The sequence below is a fragment of the Ptychodera flava genome, chromosome 3, assembly GCF_041260155.1.
Source record: "Ptychodera flava strain L36383 chromosome 3, AS_Pfla_20210202, whole genome shotgun sequence".
Lineage (NCBI taxonomy): Eukaryota > Metazoa > Hemichordata > Enteropneusta > Ptychoderidae > Ptychodera > Ptychodera flava.
Genome location: NC_091930.1, coordinates 14383989 through 14407633, shown reverse-complemented (window position 1 = coordinate 14407633; position 23645 = coordinate 14383989). Strand labels below are relative to the sequence as shown.

At 36.7% G+C, this 23645-nt stretch overlaps 1 protein-coding gene across 1 annotated transcript in view; it reads left to right on the top strand.

Annotated features, from left to right (window-relative positions):
* Positions 1-23645, top strand: part of LOC139129598 (golgin subfamily A member 6-like protein 22) — an 83833-nt gene that overhangs the window by 27103 nt on the left and 33085 nt on the right. Inside the window, exons 3-6 of the mRNA XM_070695258.1 lie at positions 12133-12275; positions 18929-18982; positions 19222-19626; positions 20776-20906. The gene's annotated coding sequence lies outside the window, so the exon portion shown is untranslated. The remainder of the gene's footprint in view (positions 1-12132; positions 12276-18928; positions 18983-19221; positions 19627-20775; positions 20907-23645) is intronic.

Below are 23645 nucleotides of genomic sequence, written 5' to 3'. Positions count from 1 at the left end.
AGTTGATGGTGATGTTAAACTTGCAACCTGTCAAGGTTGCTCCCGAAAACATCCCTGCTGCTGCAGCTGTCACGGTTCTCTTATTTGGTTGCTCCTTATCATGTTGTTGGTTGACACCGACAGAGGCTCGACGGCGGCAGGGGACGATCTTCGCGGCATTTGCATCAGTTGATTTTTGGGGTTTTCGGTGCCGGTCAAAATATCTGACATTACTTCCTGTTGATTACGAGAGTTTACGGTGTACTATACGGACACTTGCATTATTTGGGTGAGGCAATAACATACTTAATTTCTGGATCGCAGTCTTTTGTGCCCTATCGTTTGTTTTGCGACCCTTTATTCCAACTCGATCGCTGATGTTTTTACAATACTTTTCAATTTGTTTTTGCCCATCGGTTGCCGTTTGTATCATATCTGGATGGTCGGGTAGTAATTTATGGCCAGGTAGAACGGAAAATGTAATTCGTGCATATCATCTTGGCGATGGCCTTTATATATCTTGTAGGTTTGAATGGGACAAATACTCTTGTCTTCAACAGCAAACATTTTCGGTGCATACGGGCGAACATTACCATATTGACCACTCCTGGTTTTGTTATCACGTTCGGAAAACTCAAGATACTTGCGACCCGCTAGTTGTTTTCAGAAGTATGTCCCCCAAACACAATTTTCTGTTTTCGTCACAGGCTCTAAAACCAAGGAACTTGGTGTTATTCCACCACACCGTGTATAAGACAGTTCTGGATTGAAGTTACCAAGTATTTGCTTTCTCGCATAAGTTTAATGTCATCGTCTGTCAGTATCTCGGCGGCTCGAGATTTATTTCCTTGGCCCTCGACTTACGTTCGCAACGCTTCGCTTCGCATGTATTTTAGTACCCCGTATTACCGTCCCGCTTTTGCGTTTCGGGAATTTGAAAATATTTTCTGAACAGCTGATTTTGTTTGTTTACGTTTGAAAGTAGTCCAGGTCCCATATCCACCACATGTTGAATATGGGTTCATCGTAGTCATATACCTGTAGTGTGACGTCAAACTATAGAGATAACTGGGTCTATGTATGTGATAATAACAATTAACCTCCAGACATTTATTTTAAAATATATTTTACAATACGCCATTCAACAGTTCGGTCACAAAAATAAAAATAAGTTAAAGGACGAAAGATCACCTCAAGGAACATTTTGTATATCCGTTTGCGTTTGTTTTATGAAATTTGCAAAGATTGATATCAAAACGTTGGGCATTACTGATTGGCTCACTGTCATGCAAGACTGCATTCACTTATTAACCCTACCTTTTTAAGCTTTAATTTCCTGTGGTTTTCTACTCATTATGATTAAGTTGTGCATTTGCTTGTCAAATATAAAATGTCAATGTGCAGATTTGCATTAAAATATAATTTTGCAGTTAAATTTCCAAACCAGCCAAATCATGGGAGGGAAGCTTAGCAGTCCCTTTCATTGTACAAGCTGCCTCATCTTTTGAACATTCCTGCCCAATTAGCTGTTGACATTTATTATTATTGCTGTGATATTGTCTATATTCTGTGTTCACAAATTTATATAAAAAATTTAAAAGTAAGTGTTTAGTTCCTTAATATTGAACATCTTTTTATTCTGATTGTCATTGGCGGCAAAAATCATTTGGCTCCAACCTCTGTACTTCCTATGTATTTTTGAAGTTATGTTATTTTGTCTTAATAGTGGCGCTTCCACTATGTTAGTTGCGATCTACAGAGTGTGAGTAGTCTATTGCTTACTATTTTCAATCATGCATGAGCAATTATTCAAACATCAGCATAATAAGTAATGCAAACAACTTCACATCTGAAGATTTCCACTCATTACATATGATGTCCTGTTCCTGCTGAAATAATGGATTTGGGAGGTCACAGCATGTTCCGTGATTTATTAGGCAGGAGTTTCCACACTGCAGGTAGCATATCAATTTTGATTGGTAGTCTATGGCAATGGCACAATAGATATCACCTAAACACACACCATAGCAAAGTTGAAAAGTGTCAGCATCAAGCAATGTATCTTTTAAAAATACAGCATTGTAAGGATAAATGAATAATATAAAGTTTGATAAAACAGAGTAGTGCAAAATGTATTTATATTATATATATATATATATATATATATATATATATATATATATATATATATATATATATATATATAATATTAATATCTTTATATATATATATATATATATATATATATATATATATATATATATATATATATATATATATATATATATATATATATATATATATTTATATTAATCGGGAGTACGTTTACCATCTTATTGAACATTTGTAGCCCAGGAATTCGTTGTGTAATTCTTATTTCCGTAGGAGATAAAATTAAAGGGTACTTTTAAAATTCATTTTGTTTGCAAGTGGGTATGTTAAAAAACAACTTTATGTTATTATACACTGCTCGTTTGCCACTTCTACATTGATGCCCTTCTTTTAAGGTACAGGAAACATTCGTTGAACAGAACATTATGTGTATGGTCCAATCAAATCCCTAAGTAAGCGAAAAATATTAAAATAGGCAAAAAATATAATATGACAAAACTACTAATACTAAAGCAAAATAAAGAAATAATGAATAAAGAAACCTGAATTTGTCATCAAATGGCTTTTCATCAAAGCCATGAAGGCAACAGACGTACATAAATCAAACAATTGATGTAAGAGTAAAAGATATAAAATGTTTTATCTCTCATATAACTTTCAACTCGAAAAATGTTAGACTCTGCATTATGTATCAAAACCAGATATGAACTGAATATGCTCACGTGTTTTACAACAGGTTCATTAATAGTAGTACGCTTCACAGTACAATAAGATATATGTTATCACTATATGTAGCAGGTTTTTTTAAACTTCGCCCAGTACTCTAAGAGTTTAATCACTAATTACAAAACTTTATTTAATATGCGAATGAGCTGTCAATTAACTTGACACTGCTCAATGCTTTATGGGACAATTAGATATCCATCAGATCAACATTTGTAGCACGTTTTATTTAATTTAATGTTGTCATTTTAGAGTAATGTCAATTATTACAAAGTTCATTAAATATGCAAATAAACCCTACATTAACTTGACGCTGTTTAATTATTCATAGCACAATTAAATATTTATCAAGTCAATATCTGTAGCACGTTTCACCAAATATGAGTGCCGAAATTTCAGAGTTATATACCTAATTACAAAGTTTATTAAATATGCAAATGAACCCTTAATTAACTTTATACTGCTAAATGCTTTACAACACAGTTAGATATCTGTCGTATCAGTATCTGCAGCAGTGTTCATCACATTTGATGCAGTTATTTCGGAGTTATATGACTAATTATACGACTTCATGGAATAAACAAATGAGCTAACTATTAACTTGACGCTGCTCAATGCTTCTCAGTACAATTGGATATTTATCAGATCAACATCTGTAGCAAGTTTCATCAAATTTAATGCTTTAATTTTGGATTAAAATCACTAATTACAAAGTTCATTAAATATGCGAATGAAACCTTAATTAACTTCACACAACTAAACGCTCTACACCACAATTAGATATCTGTCGGATCAGTATCTGCAGCAGATTTCATCACATTTGGTGCAGTTATTTTGGAGTTATATCACTAATTACTAAACTTCATAAAATATGCAAATGACCTATTTGTTAACTTGACACTGCCAAATGCTTCTCAGTACAATTAGATATTTATCAAAACAATATCTGTACTCAATTTCACTGACTTGGATGCTGTAATTTCAGAGTTATATACCTAATTACAAAGTTCATTAAATATGCAAATGAACCCTTAATTAATTTCACACTACTAAATGCTTTACACTACAGTTAGATATCAGTCGGATCAGTACAAACCTTCATAAAATATGCAAATGAGCTATTTATGAACTTTACAATGCCTTATGCTTCTAACTATAATTAAATATATATTAGATCAATATTTGTTGCAAGTACCATCAAGTTTGGTGTAGGACTTTCAGAGTTATCTCACTAATAACAAAAGTTCATTTAATATGCAAATGAGAAGATAATTTGCATGACACTCACAGTATCATCATAATGTTCTTAGATTGTCATCTGTGAAAAGTTTCATGAAATTTTGTGCAGTATTTCTTGATATATGTCTACACTGTCATTACCGTCTCCATAGGGAAACCATTGTATGGAAAAAAACGATATTGCATAATTTCATTAATATGCAAGCCACACTAACAAAATCTAATCAGTTCTTGCAAGTAGCACATGGTACCTGTGTACCAAATCTGACTTGAATCCGTTCTGGCGCTTTTGAGTTATCGTGTAAACAGACAGACAGACAGAAACACACACACACACACATACACACACGGACAGACAGACAGACATCGCTATGACAATAGCCCACGTGTTTACATACGTGAGCTAATAAGTCATAAAGTAAACTAGTTCATTCATTGATTGATTCGGTTCTTAATCATTGTTGCCTGTATTCATTCCTTCAAGCTGTCAAATTACGATACGTATTGTGTATAAAATTTGTATTTATCTCTCTATTGTGCTGAGCAATGTGACATCGCATTTGGTCTTATATAGCGCTAATCTTCGGTATTTATATCATGTGATAATTACCCTTTTCTTCGGTGTATGAATGCGTACAGTTAATGTCTGAATTCGAATCTGCATCGGCCAATGACATCTACATGTAGACCAAAAACATGAAATTGTTACTAATGGTCTTTACATGTAATTGTGGGTAATTTTGGAAAATGCCAGACTGTTAAAGGGAGACTTGACACATCTCCAAGCGCCCATGTGGCATGTTTCTGCTAAAATATGAGACAGACGTATACATTGTTTATTTTGTCACTGAAACTTATAGAGAATAACACAGGAAGTACTAAAGCAAGCAGAAGATGGTAGGGGCACAACTCATGTGGGTATGAGTAAAGGTGAAGGTCTCCAAGCACCAATATGGCACATCCAAGACTCTAAATGATCAAAATACAGGAGCATTGATAAAATGCACACTTTACTACCGGCACTGGCTCGGAATACCGTATAAAGTACCAAACAGTAGAAAACATTTTAGACGTATAACCTCATTTGGTAAGATTAACCCTAGCGATGAAAGGTCTCCCATCGCCTACGTGGCATGCATTTTACTCAGTATGCTCCAAATACACAAGCAGTGATGAAATTCACACATGATTGCTCGCATTGCCTAGGAATAGCAAATAGACTACAAACCTAATGAGAACATTATTGATAGACGCACAACTTAATGTGAGGTAAGAGTAGTGGCGAAAGGTCTCCCCTCACCCACATGGCAAATATCTTACTAGTCATGCTCCAAATATAAAAGCGGTGATAAAATTCACAAAATTGGTCATACTTAATATGAATAGCATAAGCTTAAAGACCAAACACTCATGGTGTTGAGGTACAACTTTATGTGCATGGGTACGAGTAATGGTGAAAGGTCTCCCCGTATCCACGTGGCATGTATTTTACTCAGCATGCTTCAAATACAAAAACAGTGTTAAATTCACATATGGCTGCTTTTACTGGCTATGAATAGCATAAGGACATCAACACTGATGAGACATGTGTCTGATTCAACATGCTCCAATTGCAGATGGTTGGATAAAATTCACATTTGAAAACTTAAACTTGTTGGTAATAAAGATTAAAACAGACAAATGATGAGTCACTACTTTATGAGGGTAAGAGAAATACTAAAGGGAAAGTCTCCCAACGCACAGGTGAAACTTAATTTGTTTGACTCAGCATGCTTCGATGCAAATCAGATGGTTGAATAAAATTCAAATACTTGACCAAAATGGTGATAACATACAAAGATAAAAACCAATAAGAATACTGAGGAGTCACAACTTTATGACGGTTAGAGAAATGCTGCAGGAAAAGTCTCCCAGCACCAGCTGACGTGTTTTGGACTCGGTATGCCCAAATGCAGAAGGATTTACATTAGGCCTTCCATTTGATTGCTCCTACTTTTTCGAATAACTTATAAAAAATGAAACCGATGAGAATTGAAGAAGATTCGAAAAAATGATGCCGTGTCTTCCAACACCAAAATGGCACGTTTCTGACACATGCATGATGCACTTAGATGTCTAGAATTCTGATTAAGCACTGACACTGTTTGATTACAGCAATCAATACTTTTAACACGTGTGAAAATGGACAAGAGACGTCGTTCACTGGGTAAGGGTTATGGTGCTTCATCTTTGGGACCCACACAGCAGAGTATCAACAATGTCCACCATGATGTTCAAATTTTCTCTTTAATTTACCTACTTTTTAGCTGCTTTATCAAGCAAGAGCACAAAATGCTATTACCATTAAACGATCATTTAAAAACTCTCACAGCAGAGAACACTAACTATACAGTGAAATGTATTTAGGTGCCTACCTCCGCAAGGTTCTACTGATCATTCTACCTCCATCAGTCCAGGTTGATAGACCTGTACTGGTTTTCTCTGAGCTACCTGCAACCACGAGAGATTTGAAAATATAAGATATCGCATCCTTCTATTTTATTACAAGACTACGGTCAAGAATCGAAATGACCCATACGTATTTACTCACTTTCTTTACAAATTAAACGGTACAGAAAGCGTTGTTCTTATAACATAAGAGACGACCCAAGCCATGTAAAAAGGACTATATCAGGTAGTGTACAAACGATAAGTTTGGCCTACGACCTTTGACATACTTATACGCAACCAAATACGGACCTATCGCCCTATCGATGCACATCCAAACTGGAGACAACACTGGATTTTTATAGCCTTTACTTGATGGGCGTTTTAGATCCTAGCTGCAATGATTATTGTACATCACAGGACATGAAATGGCCTTATGTAGTTGGTTTGATTTTTTAACAGTTGGAAATTATCAGCAGCCTATTGTATAAATGTTAAAGAAGTGATATTTAAGATAAAAATGTGTGGTTAAATTAAGCAGTATGGCTATTGGATGTGTAGAGTGGCAATCACAATCCTTAAATTGGTTTAAGTATTCTACAAGCCATGACATAAAATTGTAGGTCTACCAGATACATATCAGCAATTTCACACACAGACACTAAATGCCGATTAAAATGTGGCAAAGATGAAATACAGTACTCGAAGAACGACACAGCTGGTACTACTACAGACAAACAAATACTACCTAATTCCACTGTAGTTAGGCAGAGAGAGAGAGGGGGAACTTATAGTTGTCACTCTACAGGCTGTTTTATGCGCTAAGCAATCACCAGGAGTGGAGTTTGGCGGGAAAAGGGTTGCAGCCAACGTCAGGTCAGTTGTTGATAAGGAGAAATTAGCTGCTGGGTCTGCATTTTGAGAGGAATTCTCTTCGTATGTTGATGGTTGATTTGCTGTCTGAATAGATTATATGGAGTTTTTCTGTTATGCACAGGTAACAGTGTTTAGTTTTTTTTGAATTAGGGAAGCCCTGTCAATGATTGATCATTTGATATCGTAGCTCCGACTGTTATCTTTGAGTTTCCATATGAATTTTGAAAGTTCTGTGCTGTTTCTCCCCTATTACCGTATTGCAGAAATGTATTTCCGCCCTGCAGAAATGCATTGAGAACTATACTTTACCTGCATTGACAAGCAAATCGCTTTTCGTGTATATATTTACTACTATAGAGTGAAAAGAATTCAGGTTGACGTATTTACGCCCGGATCTTTTTTTCACCCCGTTCTCCAATCATAGATCGTAAAGAGACTCTGTTTTGTGGCCACACGTTCTCTTCTCATTCAGGAACACGGTGGTATAGAAATATGTTGATAAAACTTCATAATTTTGATAAAAAATGATTTTTTCAAAATCTCTCGCAAAATCCCGTTTACTCTCGCTTACCCTAACAATTGACGGTGCTCCCGTGCGAGAAATTATAATAAAGGCAAATATAAACAAACACAATTGCATTTAATGAGGTACATTTTCGTAAGTTTCTTGCGGATTATTATGACATTCACCTGGTTTAATTTGTTTGCTTAAATTATCTCCGTGTTTGCGATGTAATATCCGTCTCCGGTGGGGGGCTCGCGACCGACTTTTTGTTTGTAAGTGCGCCCGACCGCTATACGTGACCCCCGTCGCTTACCCTATGTTCTTACGGAACAAATTCAACACAAACTAAAACCGCTAATTTCAAGTATCTTTACACGTATAATGTCCCGAAACATGTTAATTTATCCAGTCATACCCTTGTTTACTCGTCCCGTCTTTAAAATTGTGAATGGGTTTGATTTAATGTGAATTAGCGACATCAAACGAACACTCTGGACAAGCCGCGGAATAGCACCCCGACCATGTTTGCCTGTGCAGACAAACATGAACCTGTGACCTAAACGGTATACGCTCGTAAAAGAGGCGTAGATAGGAATATGATAGGAACCATGGGCTTTTAAAATCATAACCTTCAAACAACATGAACTATTCAAAACTTCCAATTTTTAAAAGATATTTAGATTTCGCGCGCGTCGCCCAGTCGGTCGCCCAGACGTACAATTAGGTAAACGAACTCCTATGTATGTTATACAAGCAGATAAAACTGAAAGGCGCGCCGCATCTCCTGGCCTGGGAAAACGTATATATGTGCATATCGCTCAAAGTGAGGAGTTTGTGAAAGTATGTTTTGATAATAATGTCAGAAAGATAAAGTTTTACAATGAGTAGGGATGTAGTGTATTTCTTTTCAAGTATTGCTGTCAAATTGCCGTGATTAAACACATCCAGTCCGGCCGGGGCTGACACCGGGATGGAGTGGCGATCGAAGGTCGATCATCACACGAAAGGACGTGGAAATGTTCTGATGCGACGTAGTTCTTCCCTTGGTTTATTCTCAGTGCATGGAGCCTAAGCTTATTATTTACGTGATTGGAAATGTGTGATTTACAAAATATCTGCAAAAGAGTAATGCGAAATAGTAAATAGTAGTAAGAAAACTATCAACGCCAACGCCGGTCTCTGGGTAAATATTGTCGAGGCCGGGTGATCGTACTCAAACATCCCGGGCCCTCGCTTTGTTCAAAGATATGCGACTTGGCATCAATGAATGACTTTCTTTCAGGATGTCTATAAAATAAATCCAAACTATCATTGGATGATATTTTAAAATAAAGCCCTCCCATATCCCTCGGGTTGAATGTCTTCTCTAAAATTTGCGCCATGATTGGCCCTTTCCGAATATTGTCTCAATTTTATACCACGTGGGGGGGAGTTCATCAACAACAAGGTCTGTGAGTGGTTCACAAGATTGTCAATCAAAGATTGTGGTGTCCCACAACGTTTTGTCTCCGCGCTCCAGGGTGAAAAAGAATCACTTTGCGAGCAGACAACGAACATTTTAATGAATTGATCATTTTTCAACATTAAAAGTTATATAAATGACAACTTTAACTCACAAAAAATAACATGATGATGAGACAAAGATTGAATTAGGGAAAGTCCTGACACATTTCCATGAAATCCAGGATAAATATTTGTACCATGGAGGCGAGTACCTAAAACAGATGTGAATCTGTGACCACGCTGATATTAAACGGTGACATTAAACTGAATGCGTCATTCAAATTTTTTACAAGTAATGAAATGCGTGAACTTCAGTCAAACAGTTGAATATCGCGTTGGCTGATATGTGGAAAGGAGCATTCATCGTTCTCCGGTGGCGACTGTTCGTTGAACTACTATAACGACGATAGACAGACCAGCAGCACGCTGTTTTTCAGCGTGATCGCGTTTATCCACAGGAATAAAGAACAGTTAAAATTAGTTAAAAAGTAGTTGCTGATTCGAAAAAAGCACGATCATGGTGGTTTAATGTTTTCAAGTTCATGGAAATTATTCTATCATTTTCAATTTTGGTTTTTAAATTTACCGCATAAGTTTATAATTACCTATTATATTACCATGCCCTGCCCGTCGCATTTTGATTCGTCGAGCTGAACCACATGACTTACCACAAATACACAGTAATGGTTTGTTTACATGCCCGTGGATATGAATAATAAGATTAACAACGCCAAGTATCGTAACTTTACAGCTCAAACGTAAATCATAATGAATCACAAAAAAAATGGAGCACTTGTAGGTCAAGTGAGATACTTTTATCTGAAAATATCTCCGAATTTGCCAATTTTTTAAAGCGCGTGACATTTTGTCGCGTATTGCTCAGTTTCTGGGCCCAGTTGTCGTTCGCTCGTAAATTTTCAGCAATTTTGACGGTTTTCTTGGGTTCGCTGATAATATAATGGAAATAACAGACTCCGCTCTGACCATTAACGTTTATTTGTGGGCGCGGGCTCGAGGAAAGCCAAATTAACAGGCTCGGCAAGCCTTGGCTTTTGGCTTTTTTGGCTTCATTTTTGGCTTTCCTCTCGCCTTCGCCCACAAATAAACGTTAACGGTCAGCGCGTCGACCTTTATTTCTATAATAACGTTTCAATCACAATGATTTTAAAGCTATACTGACATGAATTTTTGCTGTGAAATATCGCATACTTTTCAATCGAGATTGATTTCGACCCTTGACTTTGACTCACTTCATGAGCAGTCCGCCAATAATAGTTCAGTTGATCGAGACAAATTATATATGCTCTATGATTAGCTCCGGTACAGATTGAAAAACAAATACTAGGTCAACATTGTGTTTACGTTGTAAATCACGGCATTATTCTAATGTAATATAGCAAAACTGTACGTGCGTTACCCGCATCACGTTCCCTCACGTTTCCAAACCGGGCAGAGCAGACATCGGCGCGATTTTCCCGTTATAAAATTTCGAACTATTGGCACATTTCTAATTTCTACCGAGAGGAATGTCGCTTGCCCAACTGTCGAAACAAAAAGACGTCGCAACCATTTTCACAAAAAAAGATAGAAAACTTGTGGTGACGTACAGGAACGTAATCTTCATTGCATGCTTTACGTGTAAACCGTAACTTAAGCGGTAACACTAACAGTTTTGGTTGCCGGACTTCACTGGGCATTTGCAGACGTCAAAAAATCATCTGACATTTTTTATCGTCAGTCGCAATAGTTTGGAGCGGGATCAATTTTGAATGTCGGACTTCATTAGGTGCAGACAATCATGTAAACTGTTATCAGAAAAAGACGTAATTTTTGGATTTTCGGAGTAGCCTAGTTTGATTGGGTTGGGATCAGTTTTGAATGTCAGACTATACTTTGCATTGAGTCCACGTCATTTGTTAGCGGACACGAATGTACGTTTCGGTTTTCGCGGCGGCGTTAATTTTGAATGCTGGACTTTATTTGGAAAACATGTAAAGACAAAGACCTACTATTTGGATTTTCGGCCGTTATTTGTTTTGTACAGGAACAGTTTTATTTAATACGTGTTATAGGAAAACGAGGTAAAAATAACGTAAACTACTATGAGCACCCTCTCTGTTGTGCGCAAGATGTATCACCAGTTTTTGTTCGAAGCTCAGTTAAGTGTTGAATGAGTAAGCGTTCTGCGTTACAGTCCTCGCTTGCGACCATTTCAAGTTTACACCTTTTCAACGCATCGGAAACTGGAGTTTTAAGCCTGAATGTAACTTGACAATTTTAACTGTTCTCTCATTCCCGGCCATATGCTCGATATTTCGCTTTTGTGGACCATGCTTTTGCAATCGACGGCTACCTTCAGTAGCCACGATATACTTCCTGCTGGCAGCTGGGAAGAAGACTGACGCATGCGCACTCCTCCGGACGGAATTAACGTAATCTACTTATGCTCTTGAGATAGCCTTGACTATTCTGGAAACCGTTAAGACATAAGAAAAATACGGCACGCGAACTTGCCTACAATGATCTTTTTTGTTAAAATCTAACTCATTTCCGAGAATGTTATGGTTTCAAACTTATCGTCCACTCAAAGGCCATATTAAACAGATTCAAAATTTACCATAAAACAATAATTGACCAAAATTACTCAAGGAAGGTGGGTCTACCCCTTAACAAACTGCGATGATGCAATTAGCCCGTCAACAGCGCACTTATTGATCCTATAATGTTTCAACTAGTCAGGTCACTCTACTTCTTATTTCTATTTCCAGGATGGAGAGATGCGTGCTTTGTAAATTATCAATACTTATTGCAATGATCGTTTCAGTTTTATCCACTTATGCTTTACTCTCTGGCAATAAAAACAATGAAGAAAGCGACAGCGAACATAATACACGCCCAGCAGAAGACAGAGGTGAGTTACATCGTTTGTCAATATATCTGACGTACCAGTCGATTGTCGTAATGGCCTTAGTCAGTCTCGTGATACTTTGAAAAAGTATTATAATATGCTTAGCTGGAATCCGGCAATCTAATTGGCTAGAGCCGGGGTTTATATTCTCCACAAGAAGACCTGCGCGCCGCCTAACATTTTTGAGCTCGCGCAAATTTCGACCGCCAACTTGAGAGCTCAACGCGCCATAATGTTGAACAAGTCTATGGCTTCAGATTTATTTTGATTGTTAAATTTAAGTCTAGTGCAGCTTGACGAACCAACAAATGAAGTTTCTGTAAGGAGCGGAGGCCATGTAACAACAACATGAGTTTTTAAAGTTTGTTGAGCGTTTTAAGTAAAATTCTTCAAGTTCGATGTCTAATCGCGATATCGATGCGTTGCGTAACAGTATTTTATGAATTCAACTGTGCACGCGCGCGCGTTCTGAAACGTTCTTTTTTAGAGTTTGTATGAGGCTGGCGCTCCTGAACTCTCGTTCCTACTTCGGCCCTAAATAACGAAACTGCGCACTTGTTTTTAACTTTAGCATATTATAATGAGGTTATAAACGGTGCGCTCGGGTATTTGGTTGCGGATATAGGACCTGTGGGGTGAAAATTAGCATATTTGGGTGAAATAATCACCTCGCTTCGCTCGGTGATTATTTCCCGCCAAATATGCTAATTTTCACCCCAGAGGTCTTATATCCGCAACCAAATACCCTCGCTCGCTTCGCTCGGTGATTATTTCCCGCCAAATATGCTAATTTTCACCCCAGAGGTCTTATATCCGCAACCAAATACCCTCGCTTGCCGTTTATAACCTCTAAATAAAGTATGTTGCAGTAGACCCTTGCCCGTTTTGATGAGGTTGTATTGACCGCTGCCGACGTACCTGAGTTTACGTTGCGTGTTCTATGCGTTTAAGAAATTGTCATGCAGCGCATATATGTACTAATGGGCTCATAAAGTTGAGCGGCTTTCTCGGCAGGTTATTTAGGGAGATCTTAAGGCAAGATGTTGTGTTCTTCCGTTGAAATTGGCTCAGCAGTAAAAATGTTCTGATAAATGTGGCGATTCAGCTCGCGAATTTCTCTGATTTTCGGTAGTTTGTGATCTTCATATTGGCGATGAGTAATGAATTAACGACTTCCTTAGTATTTTCGAGAGATAAGAAAAACTGTGAATTACCACCAGACTCCGTTCCACACTCACGAACGCCGCTTATGACATCACAGAAATGAATGTGTTCCCCTTGAAGGTTTTTTCGTCAGGCCAATGAACATTTTTCACTCTCACAATCATTTATCAACGGGAAAAAGGAAAAACACCACCATTTAGCTTCGAACTAGTATTTACTTATTTACTTATGAAAAAAGAAAGTCGTTAGAAAGCTTCAACAACGATGGACAAGTGAAGAAAAGATTTTCAAAGACTTCAAATATGGTTCAATATTAAACGACCTGTCTAAGTTTGGAACAAGAGTGGAATTTACGTCTCCCCATCACAAAATTGTCATTGTTAAGATCAATCAAAGATAAATTTAAGGAGACTTTGGCAGAAAATGCAACTATCATCTCCATTGGCATGAGCATAAACATGTAGCAAATGATAGGAAACATCATCCATTTTAACATGCAAATGAAGTAAACGACATCGAACGACAGTTTTGACAGAAGCAACATCTACTCTTTTGTTTTTCGGAAACAGCACTGCGATACCAGCAGAATTACTCATTCCATGAGAGAAGTAAACTGGCGCACGCCAAAACGCTTGCCACTGTGCCTGATTCGCCACTGTATAATGAGTATGTAGTAGAAAATAAAAATCAGATCAAAGGTTGGACTTCAACGAAGACAAGATATTGTACCATTTTTAAGAATAATGACATTCATTCATTTTCCGAGAAATAATTGTAATACTTGCCATTACTAGACGAGCAAAAAACAAGAATGATTTTACTAATACGACCGCTCTGCTGAATAGTTACAATATCTGACTTGCGTAAGTTGTTGAAATCTGACCAATAATCTCGGTATTTTTCCATCATATTTTTGGAACGTCTGATCTTTTTAAAAAGTCAACTAAATTCGACGGCTAGATTTGAATCTTTTCCTTAAAATATGACAAATCAGACATTGCAGAGGAAGATAGACTCATTATCACGATCAGAAACTTTGCCGAGAACGTCACACGGATTTAATGTTTTAGCCCCGGACCAAAAAGACTCACTTTTGAGAGCCCAGGCCATTTGCTTTGGCGAGGCCAATAGGGGCACAAGCGCTGTAGCTTGGACCCCTTCATAGATATACGAAATTAGCTTTTCGTAATTTCAACATAATAATTTTAATTTTTAGTGTCACTTCATGGAGCACGGAGCACGGAATCTTGGCATGCATAATTTGCCGTAGACCTGACCGACTGTATCATATAAGATATAAGAGATTACGACAGCACGTAAGCCGTCTATAGACTGTCCTGTCATCATTAAAAATATAAGTGACGGTGAATATTGCAGTCCATGTGATCGTCTAGAAATATTCAAAACAATCACTGATTATAATGTCTTAGAATTTAAAGAGCCAGTGCAAAAATTAAAAAAAAGTGACTTCAACTTGTTTCTTTACGTTTACTTCCACCATAAATTTCCTTAAGTGTGCTATTATTTACCTGACTATTATTAACAACTATATGACTTCAGTTTATAGTGTCGAAAATAATTTTGGTCTAAATTATTTGTAATAGATGGGAAAGTGTATTAAATATGCTGAATTAATGTGCCTGAAAAACTTAACTGCGTCTTAATTTAACAGTAGTGACTCGGGTTCCTTTGTAAATTTTAGCGATTTTGTGATTATTTCATATTCTGAACCCCTGAAATATGATCTTTTTATTAGAGAAAACTGTGAGGTAACATTGTACTGGAAAATGTCTTAAATTTTAGTGAAAACACGGCCTTCTAACCACTGCGCGAGTTATATTTTCTTTTTGTTTTTACGGTCCGGATTACTGTCAGCGTTATCGTTATACCTTGAGGAGATTATGTAAATTTTTACGCACCATGTTGCGCATGCGCGCACGTCTTCATAAGAGACGCTATCCAACATGGCTGATGACTGCCGGCAGTATAAGCAGTGTAGAAAACGCAAACGGGGGCCGAAGAAGCAAAATGGAAAGCTGATGGACGCGATGTTGTGTGTTGCCGCTACAGCTAACACACAGCATCGTACACAGGGCTAGCGAGAGAGTTGCCGACATCGACGGTTATTTACGAAAAGTGAATAAAAGACTGGCATTTTTGGAAGCGATCGAGTAGCTGAGGTAGGCAGGGACGACTTGGGCCCAAGAACGCTGAATTTCGACAGTAATTTGGCTTTTTACGTCAAGTCCCAAAATGGATTTGAAGTCACCGACCCTACTTACGGGTCTTTGCAGGGTTGTGGTGAGCGAGGCGATTAGCTGTAGCGGAACACATAGCATCGTACGCCGGGCTATAGATTACACTGCCGTCCAAAGAGAATCTATTTAATCTTCACTGGAAAATATGGTTCTATAACAGCAGCCCATATCTTGGACTGTCTTGGACTTAGTTTGTCCATGGATGTAGGAAGCATGGTTTGTCCAATTTGTCAATCCGATACTGTTATGTCGGTCTAGAGCACAGCAACGCACGCGAAACGTCGCTTCACGATCGTTGCCTGTCAATTTCTATCTGTGGTCAAGAGAGTGTCGCTGGGTGTCGCGATATGTCGCCGTTTCAATTTTACAATGAGTGAATCTGTCGAGTATCGCCTCAGTCGTTAAATTTATTTTAAGTCATGAAGAATCGCTTTTACGTGTAACTGAAGTTGATTTTGGTTTCATACCCGAGGCCATAATAGTACATGTCACAGTGGAAAGCGAAATAGCGCACGAAAACCCGGTCATTTTTATGAGCAAAAGGACTGCAGCAGATCACATGTGAAAACCACAAAACAAGTGCGACTTCCCGCATTCCTTGAACTTCTCAACTACAGAATTGTTTAGAGCATCGAGAGTTGGTCGTGTCATCTCCGAAAGCAGCAAGCAAGCAAGCAAGTGACGTCTTGTACTATAGGCACAAAAATCGGCACTAAAATGAACTGGGCAACCATTTCACACTTGGTACGTGCATAAATTACGGGCTGTGAGACCGGAAGTCGAGCGCTAGCGAGAGAGCGAGGGCGCGTCGTCGGCAGAACGCAGACCTGTAAACCATTCCGGCTGTATGATTTTTTAAAACTTTTCTCGTCTTGTAACCAGACTCTAACCGTTACCAAACAGTGTACAGTTAATATAATTATAAGCTAGATACGTATTTGACAAACAGATTATGCCCTGAATTATCTTTCTGGTGTTTATCGTGTAAATAGTACCCACCGCTTACGCTGACCAGCCTCACGTTTCTACGCACAATTTTCATCATTTTTAGGCGAACTAATGTTTAGGACTTGTCAGAAATTCTCTAACCTGATGCCCAATATTTAACCTAGACCCAGATCGAATAATTTTTTTTGAAACGCCACAAAAATCCGACTTTTTTCGGCGATTTTGTGTGAAAAATGGGACGTTTACACAAATCGTCGATTTTCTCAGTTCCGATTTTTGCTATGTATGCGCACCTTCAATGAGTGTAAGTCGGCGACGCGTGGGCGGATTTCCCCGATTCTTCGCATGCTAACACTTCATGAATAGACCTGAAAAACCATGTCTTAGATTTTTGATAAACCCCTGAAGTGACTATAACTTGACAAACGTGAACAAAAGCCGATAATTTATGCGAAAATCCGACAGTTCACACTTCGAAGGCTCACTGTGCAGAAAAAAAGCGAATTTCAAAAGTCCAAAACACGGGTTTTCCCCCTGTATATCCAGCTGTCTAGTGCCGTTAACAGATCACTTAGGGGTTCTGCCAATTCTCACTTATACTCTTTTAAGTGAAAAAATTCAAAATCACATGTTTTTGACTTAAACAAACATACCAATGCATGTTTTGACAACTAAACAAAATTTTTACCTTCTTCAAATATAGACCTATTAGAAAATGTACCACATGTTGGGTGTGAGACCCTGTTTTCTATGTGAAACTTTTGATTGAAAATATGTGTCAACGAAACTGAGTCACTACCTTAATTGACAGTTAGAGTTCTTTTCTGAAATTAAATTCGACATTTGAACAGTAACGAATGCATTTCCGATGTCTAGTTTAGCAAAAAGTACGTGTCGTACGTCCCGGGCTCGAGCGTGCGCTTTTCAGTGCAACTAGTGTGATACAATTTATGATGCGTAGCACACCTATACATCAAAAATTATCAACATCACCTCTCCTGGCGTGTAAACGATGTGCACAAAGCACAGGTACATTTGTAGCGGTCAACATCAGCTAAAGAACGGGCAATATTCTCCTTTACCACGCCTTAATTGCTTTTTTCAAAAGGCTACGTTACAATTCTTAGCCAATCGCGATAATTAAAAGATAAGTGAGGTTTAATTATTAATATAACGATGGTTTATATGCCATTGTGCCGTATAAGTAAAATGAAATTTCAAATATGAGAAAGCAAGACAAACTAATACCTTAATTTGTTACTTAGTTGTCGCTAGCTCTGCCCTACATTATCCCAGCATATATTGTAACAGACTAATGACTTACAGAGAACTGGGCCTCAAAACAAGTCGAATTTAAAAGTGCACGCACATTAATCCTCAAAACGAATTATCTCATTCACGGAATTTTTGTGTGCAATATAAATCAATGTTCCACTCTGAGCTTATATATCCCAGATATTTCGAAGGGAGTCAGCCCTTCTTCTTCGTAGGGTCCACTGCACTCACTGATTTCGAACTGCTACTGTCAAGTTCACGACTCCTTATATCCTTGCATGACAAAAGAGTAATCATGTTACAATTTGTAAAAAAGTTTAACAAGTTGTTAAGAATTCAAGTGGTCGTGCAATTGTTACATAATTACTCATTTGTCATTACTCTTTTGTCATGCAAGGATGTAATGAGTTCTGAACTCGACAGTTAGTCCAGTCAAAATAGGGTTAGACCTATGCAAATCACTGCATCTCGAAAATTGTTTGTCCGTGCCAAGGAAATATACTTTTAACTTTAAAATCACTGAAATAGCTTTTTTAATACATGTTTAATAGATGGAATGTTGGCCGCCATATTGGGATTATGCAAATTGCGGAAGTGCTTATATGAAACATTATACCTCCAAAATAGTTCCCTGAGCCAAATAACTAGTGTCAGACTTTGAAATCACTGAATAGCTTGTTTAAGATGTGAAAAATGGCCAATAATGTTATTTTTCGGATGGCTGGCAGCCACATTTGATTTATGCAAATTGAACATATTTCCCCAAGGTGGATTCGAGTAAACTCCTAGGTACCTCTCTAAAATGCATTATAAAAATAATCTCTTGCAATTTGTGGTGGGTTAGGTGTCAAAATCTCGTAGATTAACTGGACTAAGTGGCAGTTCAAGATAAATGCCTGCAGTGGACCCGATGAAGAAGGGCTAAGTCCCTTTAAAATAGCTGGGATATATAAGCTACGAGTGGAACATGTATTTATACTCAGTACATTATTTACGATTTGGTTGCAATAGGTAGCTTTAAAGCTGGATATCCTAAGAAATACCCGCAGTGGACAAAATTGATAGGTAAGTTAATATATCAATTTTTATTTTACCTATCATTATCCTAACATGCTGACACGTAAAAATTGCAGGGACGCCGTTATCATTAATTAGAAATTTACAACAATTGCGTTTGAAGTGTGATCTATAAAGCACAAATTTAAACACAAAACATGATATTGTGTCTTATTCTTACATAAAACAAGCACTACAATTGAACTACCTGCCCAATAATCAAATCTGTGTCACATTTCTGTTGCAAGGAGAAATAAGAATTCAAGTGGACGTGCATAGGATTCACTACATCGACGGAATTTTGCTTAATGAACATTTACCATCCGATGTCTTCCTAAACGTGAATTCTTTCGATGACATTCAATGTGTGGTGGTCTTTCTAAGGAATGATATACAGGAAGTACTATTTAAACAAATTGATAAGACATATTTGGCATTACTGGTTACCATTGAACTCACGTCAAAAGAAGCAACAAGTAAATTGTCTGAAGCATATGCCAACGGAGTACTAAGTTCACTATTTCACGATGATATAGTCAAAGAAAGTACACTAAAGAGACTAAATGCCCGCTCAATTAAACTTGACGTCAGAATACCAACATGGCAATTGGACAGGACATTTCTAGAATTTCAAATAAAGGATTTACTGTCAGGTGGGTATACGTGTATAGTGGTATTAAATAATATTGAATGCGCAAGATTTTATTGTGAATTCTTGGAAATTCAATAGACCATAAGAGTACAACAACCAAAAGCAAAGTTTGCCAACAGAAAACTAACTAGTTATTTCTAGCATGAAAATGCATTTGGAGCTAGGAAAAAACCTGATTCTCTGCACTTGTCTTCCTGCCAAGTCCATATTTCACCATCAGGTCAAGATGGTTAAAATTAATGAAACACAACATATTCCATATGATGTATTTGAACATAATACTGTACATTTGAAGGCTGTTGAAAACATAAATACTGTAAACTTGATTTTTTTGGACTAAAGATGCTATAACAGACCAAGCCAAGTGGGTGAAAATACGTCATGTTTTGGCTCAATACCGCTTTTTACTGACTTGGCTGATGGGGAAGTGATACTGTCTGGCAGGAAAAGGGTGAAAAGGCCAGATTATGATATTAATTCTAACGATACTAACTGCAAAATATTATCTTCTATTCGAACATAGTTAACAAAAGACATTAGTAAAACTTCTATTATAGGAATATTCTGGGAATGAGCTTTACAGAATATTTAATAATGAACATAACTTTGGCTATCCTTGATACCCACTATTTTGTCACAACCTTTAAACACCATCCTTACGTATAAGAAGGCTTCAATTCTTATGAGATAAAAATTACGGTGGTGAAAGTAGCAAAGAGTTAAATATTGCATACACAAAGATAGGTTGCCATGATCCTATTATTTCACGATGTAATTATCCATTTTACATACTTTGATGTAATTTTAGCAATTCCATTTCGCTTAAAAACACTTCGAACATCACTAGAACATCATTTGGAGTAAAAGTATGAGTCAAAGTATTTTATGAGTGGTAGCATCTAACGATGGTTTTCAAGGTAAATGAGGCGAGTTAATGGTCTAATCATGCATTGTTAAAGCGAACGAGCAAATCTTCCTTAGTTTGAAGATGTAACTACTAAAATGGATGGAGATTTATGCTCTTATTTGCAATCTATGTACAAAATATTTCCCATAAAACAACATTGTAAAACTGCAACAGTGGTGCTCTCACTTTGTTCGTTTTGTTATATGCGAAAACTCTGGGTTTGTATATGTTTATTTTAAAAAGGCACGTCGCAAGAAATAAGTACTTGGTCGAGTAAAATACCATTCAGTGAGGATGTAACTGCAGACATTTTATATTCAATAATAGTGATAGAAACAATTATCTACACGTCTTCTTTAGTCAGCATATTATTGGTAAGTATCTTCTGTTAAATTTAAAAACTCATTTCAAAAATTATTATACGCCGTATTAAGAGTTGCAAAACATGCAAAATTTCTTACAGCACGACTCAAGGTCGCTACATAAACCTGATCAGTGAATGTTTAGAAATAAAATTGAATAGTTCATAATTCTATCTTTATGAAAATATGTCGTATTCGAGTGATGTGTCCGTATTTTGACGAGTTTGACGAGTTGCACATCATGACTGTTTTCCTACAGACGCTCCGAAATTAGCGACGAAATCAACTTGAAATCGACCTTGCTTCCTCCAGGCTGTACTTATAAAAAGTTGGTTGCTAAGGAGTGATGACAACCGTATCACTTCTTGATATTATTCCGCTATTGGGCCATTCCACTTCAAAGGAGGGTTTATGGAGCACTTTTAAAGCAAACAATTTAGATATTACGATGTCGACACAGGTTTTTACAATTTGAAGAAGATTTATTTTTAGTTTAAAATGACGGTGGATGTAAAACATGGGCGGGAGTTTGTAAAATGGGTGTGTTTTCGTGTTTTGATACATAACCTCATCCCTGCGTGAAAGTTATGAGGCCGCCAAAATCGGGTCAAAATACTCGCGCCACGCTCAAACTCTATCGAGTATGAACAGCTGAGAGCACAGAGAGCAAGCAGCTCTGCGACATCTATGAATGCACATACAGTGGATATAATACCCATACCAGTCAGTTTATCTCGAAGAATTATACATGTTCCCAGACGTCAAATATGCCGAATTTACCATCTCAGTAAGCGGATTAGTGAAAACATGAAGTGAGTACACTGTAAGCTGTAGTGTCGTAACTCGTTCGTGATTTTGTTGCTGTACGAATGGACGTGATACCTTTGACATGGCAACTCTCATGGCAAATATGTAAAAAAAATGGCAGCCTCTCTCGCGATTGAAATTAGGAGAGATTTAAAGCAGAGTAAAGTTTTTAAATCAGAAGGCACAATCTTGGCTTTATCTGAAGATTATGTGCTTCACGATCAACCACCTGTATTGTTCTTTCATCGATCTCACACAACTGGTTTCATTTCAACGTTACTTCTCCTATCTATTGACATTCAATCAAATCCTGGACCTTGCAAATATCCTTGTGGAGATTGTTATAAACCAGTTAAGGTCAATCAGCATGGTGTTCTATGTACAACATCTGAGAACTGATAGCAGATATATATATATATATATATATATATTATATATATATATATATATATATATATATATATATATATATATATATATATATATATATATATATATATGCACATACATACATACATACATACATACATACATGTATGTATGTATGTATGCATTTACATATCTATGTAGGTGTGTATGCATGTATGTGCGAATATGTGTGCGTACGTGTCTACGTATGATGTATGTGCGCATCTATGTGCGTACGTGCCAACGTATAATGTATGTACTTATTAATATATTTAACAGATATGAATAAATATACTATGTGCGTGTGTGTAGTTTATGTGTATTATTTAGATCTATATAAAATATATAATTGTATACATAGATACATAGATACATACATACATATATATATATATTATATATATATATATTATATCTCCATGTTCTATTGTGTTTGAACCAATCGTAATATTGAGCCGTTGTTATCATTTTAATTTATTCATGGCGTGGGCTTGAAAAAAAAAAATAATTGTAGCAAGCCACGCACGGGCAAGTGATACCTTGAAAGCGGAAAATCCCGTGTTACCCAATTAATGGCTTATGACTCCCAGAGAGTAAATAAACTACCGATTAAGTAGAACAAAAGATCACAATTTTTGTGAAAATGACACCACCCGTGATATTTGTAAAGCAATGACCGATTGACAGTCAGTTCACAGTTCAAGTGAGATATCTTTTCATATGGAAATGATTTCGAACCTACAGAGTTTATGCCGGGAAATCTTGGCATATATATATATTGGCCTGAGAAGTATAAGTTAAATTCTTATTCACATTTTCATTTGAAAAGTAGCTAAATCTTTCATTTATGATTAAATGTAGTTCACATGCAAATAAAATAAATGGAGCATTTCAAGAAAGGAACTGAAAGTAAATATATTGGATTGGGCAACGCTTACGGGAGATTCATAATTTCTGTCATTCGAATGGGATAAAGTGGGTGTATTTTAAATCCTTCTAGCTGCCAAATTAATCTTGTGACATTTGATTTTTCGTCGTGATTTCATCCTCACATTTGAGTCTTACTATTAGAGAAAAATAACGAAAATTGTTGGTAAAGAAGTTAGTGGCCCGATCACACTTAAATAACAGATATCATTACTTTGTACTTGAGTTAATTTTTTGGTATTATTCATAAATATTAATTATAACGCTCTGCTTTAGTATTTAGCACTATAACTTCCATATATATATATATATATATATATTATATATATATATATATATATGTATGTATATAATAGTATTGAGCACTATAACTTATATATATATATATATATATATATATATATATATATATATATATATATATATATATATATTGAAGTTATTGTTTGAATATTCCTCTCTGTGTACATTTTCCGTCTGTCCTATCTCCTAAATTAGTGTGATTGTGTAAATAGTAAAGCCATGCTCACATTATTTTTTATAGTCTGCTTGCCAAACACGATCATTTGAAAGATTTCGTCGTAAAGTGGAAATAAAAAAAATTGAGTA